The sequence below is a fragment of the Kryptolebias marmoratus genome, linkage group LG3, assembly GCF_001649575.2.
Source record: "Kryptolebias marmoratus isolate JLee-2015 linkage group LG3, ASM164957v2, whole genome shotgun sequence".
Lineage (NCBI taxonomy): Eukaryota > Metazoa > Chordata > Actinopteri > Cyprinodontiformes > Rivulidae > Kryptolebias > Kryptolebias marmoratus.
This window is the reverse complement of record NC_051432.1, coordinates 9,843,595-9,854,999: the sequence shown is the minus strand read 5'-3', so window position 1 is coordinate 9,854,999 and position 11,405 is coordinate 9,843,595. Positions and strand designations below refer to the sequence as shown.

The window sequence follows — 11,405 nt, the reverse complement described above, 5'->3', positions numbered from 1 at the left end:
AGACTCTTACACGTTAGAGAATGTGCTGACAATCGAGGGGGCAATGGAAACATTTTTATTGTGTTTGTGGATTTAGACCAAGTAGCGAAGCCAACGCAAAGAGAGATTTTTTTTAAAGTTCCTACAAAAGTGTTTTTCAGCATCTATGGTGGATAATGAAGTGCCGCCTGTTTGAGCACAGTATGAAGTTTCTCTGTGCAAACAGCTGTTACAGAGATGACCGGAGATGACTGGAGACGACCGGAGACGGCCGGCCCTCTGACCAGCGAAAGGATAACCTAACGAACACTTGAAAGTCCAGACTGTTGACGGTAACCACAGAAACCAGCCACTGTCCACGAAGGTCTCTGCCGCGTCATGACTTAGATTACTGACAGCAGTGTCTAGTTACCCTGCACACAGTGACAGCAGCGTCAAGATGAAGGAGAACTGAGGGATGAGAAACGATGAGATGATCAGTCGGTGAAGACAACGCAGAGATGAATAACTTACAGGGGCCTTCACAATATATTACTGTAAATACTGAACCATATTAGGCTTATATTGATTATTAGGTAAATGTCAAACCTTGAACAATAATTGTAACATCATTATAGGATTTACATTATCCTCTAAAATACAACTGAGTGATATATGGGGCCAGACACTAAATCACAGAATTTGATTCCAAAATTGGAATTTGCTTTAAAATGTGGAAATTTTACATATTTAACGTTTGGGAAGAACGGGGACCACTTTGGCCGCTGCAGGCTCCTGTAGCTCCCTATCTGTAGCTGCCAGTGACGGGTGGAGGGGATGGATGGAACAGGGCAAGTAACAGGCGTCCTGGAAGTTATCACGATTGATGGCAACAACAAGAAAACTCCCAGTCATCGAAACAGAGGGGAGAGCTAACGTTAGCTTAGCACTTCGGCTAATTCGTCCACACACACACAAAATTTTTTTTTAAATCACGTCAGCAGAAGTGAGACAAGAGTTTATTAAAGACTTTGTAGCTGGATGGGTGGAATAAGATATCCAACCATTTTCTTTACCTGCTTTTTCCTTTCCAGATTGGGGGAAGCTGGTACCTACAAGAGGCGGGAGACACCCTGGACAGGTCGCACGTCCATCACAGGGACACAGAGTCATACCGTCACTTGTAAAGAAGTGGGTGGAGCTCCATTTGGGTTGCTAGGTGAAGGGCTGGGCTTGGCTTGGGGTTGCTAGGTAACGGGGATTGTGACGCAACAATCCCGATGTTTTTGAAACAGGTCGTTTTTCAGGCACCAGAAAACATTTACTTAGTCAAAAAACGGCTGGGTTTTTTGGGGGGGGGTTGCGCTTGGACTGTTTCTAGAAGCAGTAGGTACCCAAATGGAAGTACAAAAACATGCAAAAAGTGAATTTTGCATAATAGGTCCCCTTAAAAAATAAAAATAAAAAAAAATAAATGACTTACAGGCAGATTTTTAAGCATTTTACTAAAACACAAAATGTTCTGTTGAACTGAAATTGTTTTGCTGCATTTTTGTTGAAAAGAAATATGTTAATATTAATGAAATTAGGGCTATTTTATGATTGTTCCACCACATAATAGTGATCTCACCAGCTGAATCACTTAGTTGTTGAACAAGAGGTACAGAACAGGAGATTATCACATTAGGTTCAGGCAGATTTTGCGCAACAATCACTACTTTGGCTTTCAGTGTAATGTGCATTCTGTTCCAAACCATCCTGCCTTTCCGTTTTAGCCCATGTTACATTTGTCTACACAGCCAAATTAAATCCAGCTGGACACTTTTTGTAATCCTGGGACAAACAAATGATTCTGAAAACATTTTTCCCAGTCTTCACCTTGGCCATAATTTCTGTACTCATCACAAATTAAGTGGCTTAGATAATGGCTTTTGGTTTTGTGTCACCAAAAAAAACTTGGGAACAGCTTCAGCAGAAGAGTAATTAGCTCTATGACACATACCGAGTTTGGAATGCAATTGTCTTGATCTGACGCAGCAAAATGCCATTCTGTTAAAGAGGAGATCGGATGTTGGGCAATTTTTTTTTTTGTTTATCTTTTCGGTTTTAGGTCAAGGTTAGTAAAGCTTAATAAAAAAAGAAATAAATCAGCATGATAGAGACAAATGAGAAGGGGTTTGGGAGCACAGATCCCATTAGCTCTTAAGTAATATTTCGTCTGCTACCAGAGGCAAACATTTGCACGTTTTTAACCTGGCCAAAGTGTAAAAAGTCCAGCAGAAAAATCATATCAAAAGGTAAACCACTGATAATGAAATCTAACAGGACTGTAAGAAGCCAAAGGGCAGCTTATCAATGTAGGCAACAAAAATATGCCAGTGGTATGCAGGAGTTAAGAGCCCACGAATGTGTCAAAGCAAAGTTCAGATCCTTTGAAATGGGGTTCTGTGGAAAAAGTTAAGCAGTGCTGGCATCTTACCTGTTGTAGATGGCTCTTTGAGCAACCTCAGATTGGAGATCTGATGTGCTAACGGCTGACCAAAGTGGAATGTCCTCTTAAACTGCAATCTCAACGCTGTTCTCCAAATATTTACGCTGGCATCAGTGCTGCGTTACACGGTCGGCTGCAGCAATAACCGTGTGATGTGAAACTGAAGGCACCGTAAAAAGGTTTCTAAAATAACGTTTGCGCGAATGACCGTGACGTCTTTTACCAACTTTCGTCCTGACCCCGTTCAGGCTGTCTGTTGGCTTTCTCATCCGGTCAGAATTAAAACTATTCCTCCAAACCGATTTCGCTCAAAGAGCCATCTACAACAGGTGAGATATTAATTATTCACGACCCTTCCACAGAACCCCACTTTCAAAGATGCTAATGGTCTTTTTATAGACACTTATGTGTGCCAAAAACAAACAAAAAACAACGCAATTTTAAAATAAAGCGTTTATCTCTTAACTTTTGTGAAAAATAAATTGGAGGGNGGGGGGATGGGGGGATGGGGGGTGGGGTAGAGAAGGTACTTCACTTTCCCATGCCAGGGGACATGAGATACTGTTTATAATGGCAACACGCAATCTTAGTCTAGCACCCTTATCTTTTTAAAGCTTCATCAGCACTAGGACTACAAGGCTAAGATCAGTCTGAAAGGTCAATAAGTCCTGAAAATGTTGAAAATATGAGCGCAAAACAAAAAGACGATGAAGGCTTCAGCTCATACGGTTTCTGAAGCTCCTCTTCAAAGCAAAAAAAAAGAATGTTAACCTCTTTTCTTTTAGCATTTCCCTAAACCAGGCAGGCAACTTTCCTGGTTTAAAACCTAATGTATGAGAATGTCAAGACAAGCAGCAGCTCCAACCAACAATAAAGTTACAATCACCTTTGCTAGTTTTCATCAGGTGTCACTCTGTGTGTGTGTTATTTTTCTAATTTTACAACTGCACGTCTTTGCCTTCAACGCAGCACTGTCAAAACACAAGAACAGGTCCGACAGGCTCCACATTCGCCAGAGTCGGGAGTTGTAACACCAAATAAACTTATACAGGAGGGAAGCGAGGCAAAAGTTTCCAGTAGGTTTCCAGTAACAGCCTCTCATTAACGTAATGTACTGCAAAATCCAGGAGCGCTGACGAGCGCCCAGAGGTGGCTGGAACCCGAGATTAAACCGGGCGAAGGCACCCAGTCGGTTTCAAAAGGTGCACGGTGGCCACGCGTCTTCTCACTTCGTCTATGAAAATAGGCTTTGCTGTGTTAAGAGTTTGAGTACACGGGCAGCCAGTGGTGGCAGGCATGTCAGCTTTAGGTGGGTTTATCCTGTCATTGTTTATAATAGGTGTTGGCTTTGGGTAAAGACTCGCCTCATGACACACAGACAGCCTTCAGAGCTGAAGCAATGCCTCAAATATAACAAAAGGATGGAGGTAGTCTCAAAATTGACACCTAAATTGGATGTTTCACAATGGTAAGCAGGTCTGTCTTGGACCATTTAGGCTTGAGGATTAAAAAAAAAATCAACTCCCTCCTTTTTTGTAACAGGTGACTTTGTGCAACATGATTACTGGCAGAGCAGAGCAGTGTTAATTTCATAGCTTTTGGAAGTACTTTTAACTTTCACCAGACATGCTGAGTTCACTATAGATGTGTCACCTTTATAGTTTTTACAATAAACCAAAACAAAGCCATGCAGACATTAGGCTACTTATTCAAACAAACCTTCTGACTGAAACCGCTTGAAGGAAAGAGTCGTTCACTGAAAAAACGACAAACCAGGGTCGCTCCGTACAGCTAATACAGCACAAAAATATTTTAAAGCGAATAACGTCACCGCGTGCTCAAACATAAAGTGACTACTTCGGCTTATAAGAGTATATGTAACGCGGCGACACGGGATCAATTTACGGCTAAATAAATCAGTAATTTCTCACGATGACATATTCGAGGTGAATATTTCGTGACGTTCCTGAACGCACCACTCCACCTGAGTATTAGTTGGTTTCGAATGTTGCTTCAGAGCTCAATAAAGCGGCGGGGAGGTGGGGGACAGCTAATTTCTCCCAAAACGTTTAAAGTTCCCAACGTCGCAGCTATAAAGTTAAGAAACGAAACAACGCTCGTAAGAAAACTAGTTTCGTTCGAGTACAAAAACAAAACCGTCAGAGCGGACGGTACACCTGTTGCAAAAACAGTTCCACTCTCCGCCTTGTGTGAGTCGTTCAATGACCTTACCTTTTTTTTTTTTTCAGGCTTTCAGGTGACACGACCGGAGGGGGGGGACGAGGGTGGGAGAAATGAGAGCCGTTGGAAGTGTCGACTTTTCCTGAACGGACGTTAAAATAAAAACAAAAAAAGGAGGACACTTTAGGGAGGAAGAAAAAATGACAGTAAAGTTGGAATAGGTCCCCGGGAACTGACTACGACAGGGAGGAGGAGGAGGAAGGGGAGGGCGGTGGAGGCTGTGGGGGGAGCATGTAAAGTCTCAGGCCCTTTCACGGTGCTGCTGAAAGGCGGGACTAGGCGGTGTTGCAAGATGGAAACGAAGGGAGTGGCAGAAAAAGAAAAAGGAAAAAACTTACTGCGAGTGTGAGTGGTGAGGCTGAGAAAAGGAGCGGAAGTGACAGCCCTTACAGGTACCTTTAGCCTGTGCTCTGGGACACTGATAGCGCCGGCTCGGAGAAACGAGCTGATTTCCAGTTACAAGGAAGAACAACAGGTGCCCCCGAGCTCTCACGGCGTGTCACAAATCTGGGCTCCAATAGGTGCACCTCAGTAGTAAGAAGATGCTGCGTTCACGTGCATATGTTCGTGTTCATAACAGAGTCACCTGTGAATCAGTGCTGAAGCAGGATTCGCTGTCATTATTATTCAGTTGGGTTTGTTTTTGACTTGCTCTGCTCCTGCTGTAGCCCCACTTTCAATAGCAGTTTGTATTTTTGCTCTTTCTGACAAGGCCTTCCACAGCTGCTCTGGTGGCCCCCCCAAAAATTAGGTTATTTTAAAACTGTTGACCCAAATCTGCAGTCGCAGCTGCATGTTTGACTTTATTCGTATGTTTTGTACAGCCGAAGTACTTGACGTGTGTCTGAAACGCGGTCAGGATGTGGACAGCGGTACGACGACGTGTACATTTTAACTTGAATCGGTAGCTCCGATCTGCTGAAGTCAGATCCACGGGAAAGGGAAATGAACAATTAACGTCTTACCTGTTGTAGATGGCTTCTTGAGCAACCTCAGTTTGGAGAAAAAAAAAAAAAGGAGTTTGATTCCAACCAGGTTGACAAGCTAATGGCTAATCTGAGTGGAACCGAGACTGAAGTGGAAAAATAACTCCAATCTCAAAGACTTCCTAGCGGTTCCTACCAGTTTATAGACTTTTACATCAATGTCAAACAGGAAATTTGCACAACACTGCTGGTTTACTTCACATTTTACAGTCAGTTGTGAGCTCTAACAGCGGCAGCGGCTAACTGTAGCACTTTGGGCATGACTATAATATTCTCTGTTATGCATAATTGAATCACAAAGACAAATTTGAGGTTTGAGCCCACTTTGGGCTTGACCCCGCTCGGGTCTGGTAAGAGTTCAACTCTGGCCGTGTTCATACGCGTCAGCCATTTTGTTGTGCCGTTCGAAAGTTTGACTGTGATTTTTTTTTTATTATCTACTATACAGTGGCCCAGAAACGTGTAACTGTGCAAAGTTTGCACACCACATCAGTAGAAATGGACCACAATGCACTGGGGCCTGAGCCCACGCAGCAGGCTAACCGAGGCTAATGCTAACATCCGCAGCAAGCCGCTGGGATTTTCAGATTAGTTGAAAAAGCGTTTAATTATATAAATGCCTCTAATGTAGTGTGACAGATCTCTTCTGCCTTAGCTGTGGAACTTGAAAAATTCTTCTCTTTTTTTTAAAATATGTACTAATATTATATTTAAAATGTTTAAGTCTAGACAATAAACATGGTAAAAAAAAAATGTGTACATCACAACATCAAGCAAGCCACACCTCAGCCACTGTAATGCTGTTCGGTTCTCTTTTTTTAATTATTTGCACATAGCACAACTAAAAACAGTTGTTCTGTACAGAAGTAATATTAATTCAAATATTTAGCATATTAAAGGTTGTGATATAGCAACAGCTGCAGTCCAGGCTTATGTACAGTGAAACAAAATAAACTATTTTTACATGGAATATTTCCCAGATGTTGAAATAAATCAAAGTATTTAGGACAGCCATTCATAACTTCATTCACACCTAGGGACAATTTAGAGTTGCCAGTGAACCTAACAGGCATGCTTTTTTTGGTCTGTGGGAGCAAAGCGGAGTGCCCGAAGTAAAGAACATTCAAACGCCACATAGAAAGACGAGGAGACGATCCTGCACACAGATAAAAAAAGCAAAGTCAGCATTGTTTTACAAACATGGTAAATTACGGTTCAATTTTCGGACGTTTTGGTGTTCAAAAGTGGCTCAAAAATGGATGAAACGTCCGAAAAACTAGAGTACGGAATGACAAAATGGAGAATGTGTAGAAACTCTGAGATCTGAGTGCTGTACTTTAGTAGAAGTGTTCAACTTTGATTTATATTCACATATTAGAGAGCACTTGTAAAAGTCAGCATAATGACTAGATATTATACAGTGGTCCCAGTTAGTGAACACATTAGTGCATGAAAGTACTGCCGTGGACCGTCAGTTATGGGTTTATCGAACAAGTTCACCTACTTTTTTGTGAGGGAAAAGGTTTTATTACTAAAACTGGTAATAAATGAAAAGCCTAGCATTCCTGAAAAAAATGCCTTTTATGCCACAGTTTGAAGCTAAAATCACCTCGTGCTGAGGAGGAACAGAGTTGTAACCTCTTTTAAACGATGTCATTCCCAATCTCATGTGATGTTGGCATGTGCTGTGAACGACTCTTGGCCACCGCTGCACCAAAGGTCAGCTCGATAACCTGTCAGCCTGACTGAATTCTGGCCATTCTCGTCTCGGCTAAGGTCGATCATCTGTGATGGGCGTCTTCATTTGGGGCGACTCCAAAGGTGAGTCAGTTTTAGACGTGCATCAAACGATTATTTTCTGAGAGTTTCATTAAGATCCGCCCAACTGGTTCGGTTGTAGCAGTTGGGGAAAGCGGCCTGGAGCTAACTCCCCTTTCGTTAAAAGTAGTGAAGCAGACACATGATGATAATACCTTTTTCATCAACTTACCACATACTTCGGCTCTCGTTAAACCAGGGGTCACCAGGTCAGATGTCAACCAATAACAGGCTGATTACGTTATAGGAATTCAATCATTGATTTATTCAGTCCATTCAGCCTTATCCTCATCAGAACTCAACCACTGAAAACGAATCCGTTCATTTGCCCAATAAGATTGAAACCGAACTTGTCTTTGAAGGTGTCATTACAAAACCCAACTGAATCAAGAGGATCCACGACAACACTAACAGATTCAACACGACACCAAATAACTCCTGCTAAGAATTTAAAGAGTAATATTCTGAGGAATGACTGCTCTGCAACTACCAGGATTGTTGATTTATCGAGATAAATGAGCAACAATTAAAACGGTGGGGATTAAAAGGACAAACAGCAAATTTCAGTTGATCTAAACCAAGTCAGTTCTTTGGACAGGAGGCTGATTTAGGATTTACTTGCGCAAAGAATTTTGACAATTCAGGCTAGTTCGATCTGGTTTGAGTTTTGGAATTTGGCTGAAAGTTTAACGGGTTATTTGGACAAAACTTCTGAGGAAGAGGTATTATCAAAGTACGCATCTAATGAAATCTATAACCAGACCCAAATTGGTTTTCTGTCACCAAATCCAGCTCCTTATCGGGTCGATGCTTTTGAGTCAGGGGGGTCACTCTGTTCCTTTTGGGTGGTTTGCCGGCTGATCAGACCAGGAATGCCACGGGAAAAGGAGGACAACGTCCGGCTAGGACCTGGTGAGGTTGTTGGGGGCGTTTTGAGAGCTCGGCCATGATGTGTTTAGTTAAAACACAAGCGCTTGTTTCTTCTCCAACAGTGACCCGTTTGTAATCGGCCCTCCACGCACAGGCTGCCCGACTCCTTCGACGCATTCGCTCCCCGGTGACTCAGCGGGACGCAGCTCTGCTACTGGCCGCTTCGGGGCCACGGGCATCCGCCTAGTCTTTGTAAAGTATGGTTCATTTTCATTTCTCATTTCTGTTAAAGTCATTACAGCTTTATAACGTGTTTCATTCAAAGGGATCTCACAAAGGTGCAAACATGTAAAGCTTGGATAAATACTAAATGGTAATGTAGTTCAAACTGTATAATATAATCAAGATACTTTGGTTGCTAAGAAATGAGGTTATGCTTAGTCAATGATAGAATATAACGACGTACTCGGCGCGCACGCGAGTCGACCGACTTCCTGTGTTTCCGTGTTCCGGGCTGTTTTCGCTTTTTCTCTCATTTTTTTTTTGTTAGCCTCTTGTTCCTCCGGCTCTATTGTCTTTTTGCGGGCCTCTTCCCTCCCTCTCTCCACACACACACACACACACACACACACACCTCAGATCCTCTGATATCAGGTGTGTCACCTGAGCCCCGTATCAATAGTTTATCACCCCGGGGCATCCAATCCACAGAGCAGAGCATGGCAGAGCAGAGCAGAGCAGAAAGTCTCCCGAGGAGAGTTGTTGTGGTCATGTCTGTATCAGTCTGAGGAAAAAGAAAAAGGCTGGGGTGGAGCGGGCAGTTCAGAACAAAAAAAAAGAAAGAAAGAAAAAAAAAAGCGGTATCATTTGGATTGGACAGAGCCCGGTGGTTAAAACTTGACACCCGAAAGGCTTTTCTAAAAACTCACACAAGCTTGTTTTGTAGAACTCCCAATTAAAGGGGATGGAGAGCAAAGTGCTTACAGCAAAACTCGTCTGTTTAAAAGTTATAAAGGCATGAAGACTATGATCATGAAGACTATGATCATGAAGACTATGATCATGAAGACTATGATTGTAGTCCTGCACTGACACCTAGGGAACAAATGATGGAATTACAATCAAACCTGCACCTACCCGTTTTGTAGGTTTGTGTAAAATACTTTGAATAAAAAGGGTTTCTGAATCAATAAATCGGTTACAGACCCGTCATTCCTTGAAGGAATGTTTATCGCCAGCGTTCCTGCCAGAGTTTCAAACTGATCGTTTTTACTTCGAGAACTGTGTCGGTCAAACATAAACATGTCACGTTATATCCACTCTCAGCTGCAAGCACACCACATTATAGCAGTTTGGCAAAAAAAAAAAAATACCTGCGATCCTCTCTCCCTTTTTTATGTTAGAAACAAAAAAGTAAAAGAAATCTGATTGTCTAAAAAAAATTGAATGTGTTGAAAAAGAATTTGCTCAACCAACCAGAGCCCTCATTTTTTTCAATCCTGGTTATAAATAAAAGCAAAAAATAAATAAAAAATGGAATTTTGTCATCATGAAAAACCTGTTGCTGCTTCTACATGTTAGTTCTATAAAAGTATATATATATACGTTTAAAAAGCTGGACCACTGTAGAAATATCTGCCTTGAATTTGGTTTAAAAAATTAAAAGTTAAAGGTACTTGTTGCAAAGTATGAAATGAAAGTTAGTAAGGTTATCCTGCACTCTGTCAAGTGGTGCCGTTTGAAGGAGTTCACTCCTGTGGTTTCTACAGATTAAATTATATGCAGTTGTGAAATGCAGGTACGCCCTCAATGTAAACAAATCACTCTGCGAGCTGAAAACCACTTCAGTCACATGACTAACCTACGACAGGCTGGCTGCAGTCTGATTAGGTAACCAAATATGTCGGAATCAGACACATTTAGAATGTCGGAGAAGACGTTTAGGTGGAAATATGAGCGTGTATCTGGCGCACACTCAGGCTGTGTTTAAGGTAAACAAACAGACAATAAATGGCAGCCATTCCCAAATTTAGCCTACAAGTTTTGGAAATTAAGGACACATTAACCCCACAATATGAGAAAAATATTGTCTGGATTTTGTTTCTGATTTTATGAATTTTTTAATTATTTTTTAATTTACTGGTCGTCATGGTTTTTCGATGAGTACCTTTATAAAAAAAAAAAGGGCAACACATTGACAGAGAAATTTGGACATTTGCGTTTTTAAATAAAAAAAAATTAAAAATGTGTCCGAAGACAGAGGTTTGGAGCTGATGAATCTGGAGGAATTTCTGCTGCTGTTCAGTCTAAAATGATGCAGAGAGTTTTATGGTTATAAAAAAATTAATCAATATTTATATATTTTTTTCCTTACAAGAACTTATTTTGCAGCTAGCTCTGAGCAGTCTGATTTGATTGAAGTCGGTTTGGAGCTGCAGTGTGTTTGGAAAGCTGCACCTGCTGCTTTTTTCCTTCCAGCTTCTTGGTGTGGTGTAATGTGTGGTTCTGACCACAAGGGGGAGAACTAACTCCATGACTGAACCACAGAGGAGTCATCACCCATTTGTTGTTACAGAGGAGCAAAATGAAATTCCACTAAATTGTCTCCTCAGTTAAGATTTTCACATAGGAATGAACATTTATTTTATAATCTAAAAAAAGTGGTTTGTTAGTCCAACAGCTCCGGCATGTTTCATGTGTCGTGAGTCGGGGCCGTCCCGTGGAAATATTAGCAGACATCCTGTTGTGTGCAGGACCTTTAGTGTGGACACGTTGGTTCTCATCAGGAAGTGGACACAATGATGGCAAACCGTGAGGTCAAAACGAAACCCAGTAACTGGGTGGGTGTGAGTCAGGTGCCAGCTTCGACTTAAGTTGTGGCTTTGGAGAAGATTTCCTAAAAAGGGGGAAAAGGAATAAAATGTTTGGTTTGTGTCTAAATCAAGTGTTTGCTTCTTTTGTGATTCACTCAGAGGGGGTCGTCTGAATAAAACAGGAGTGGGAGGTAGAAACGTCCATACATTTTTTATGTTGCTTATCTT

The 11,405-nt window shown here is 41.7% G+C and overlaps 1 protein-coding gene across 1 annotated transcript in view; it reads left to right on the top strand.

Moving 5' to 3' along the window:
• Positions 1 to 8,606: 8,606 nt before the first annotated feature.
• spock3 (SPARC (osteonectin), cwcv and kazal like domains proteoglycan 3) overlaps positions 8,607 to 11,405 on the top strand; it is a 30,534-nt gene continuing 27,735 nt past the window's right edge. Inside the window, exon 1 of the mRNA XM_037974717.1 lies at positions 8,607 to 8,621. The gene's annotated coding sequence lies outside the window, so the exon portion shown is untranslated. The remainder of the gene's footprint in view (positions 8,622 to 11,405) is intronic.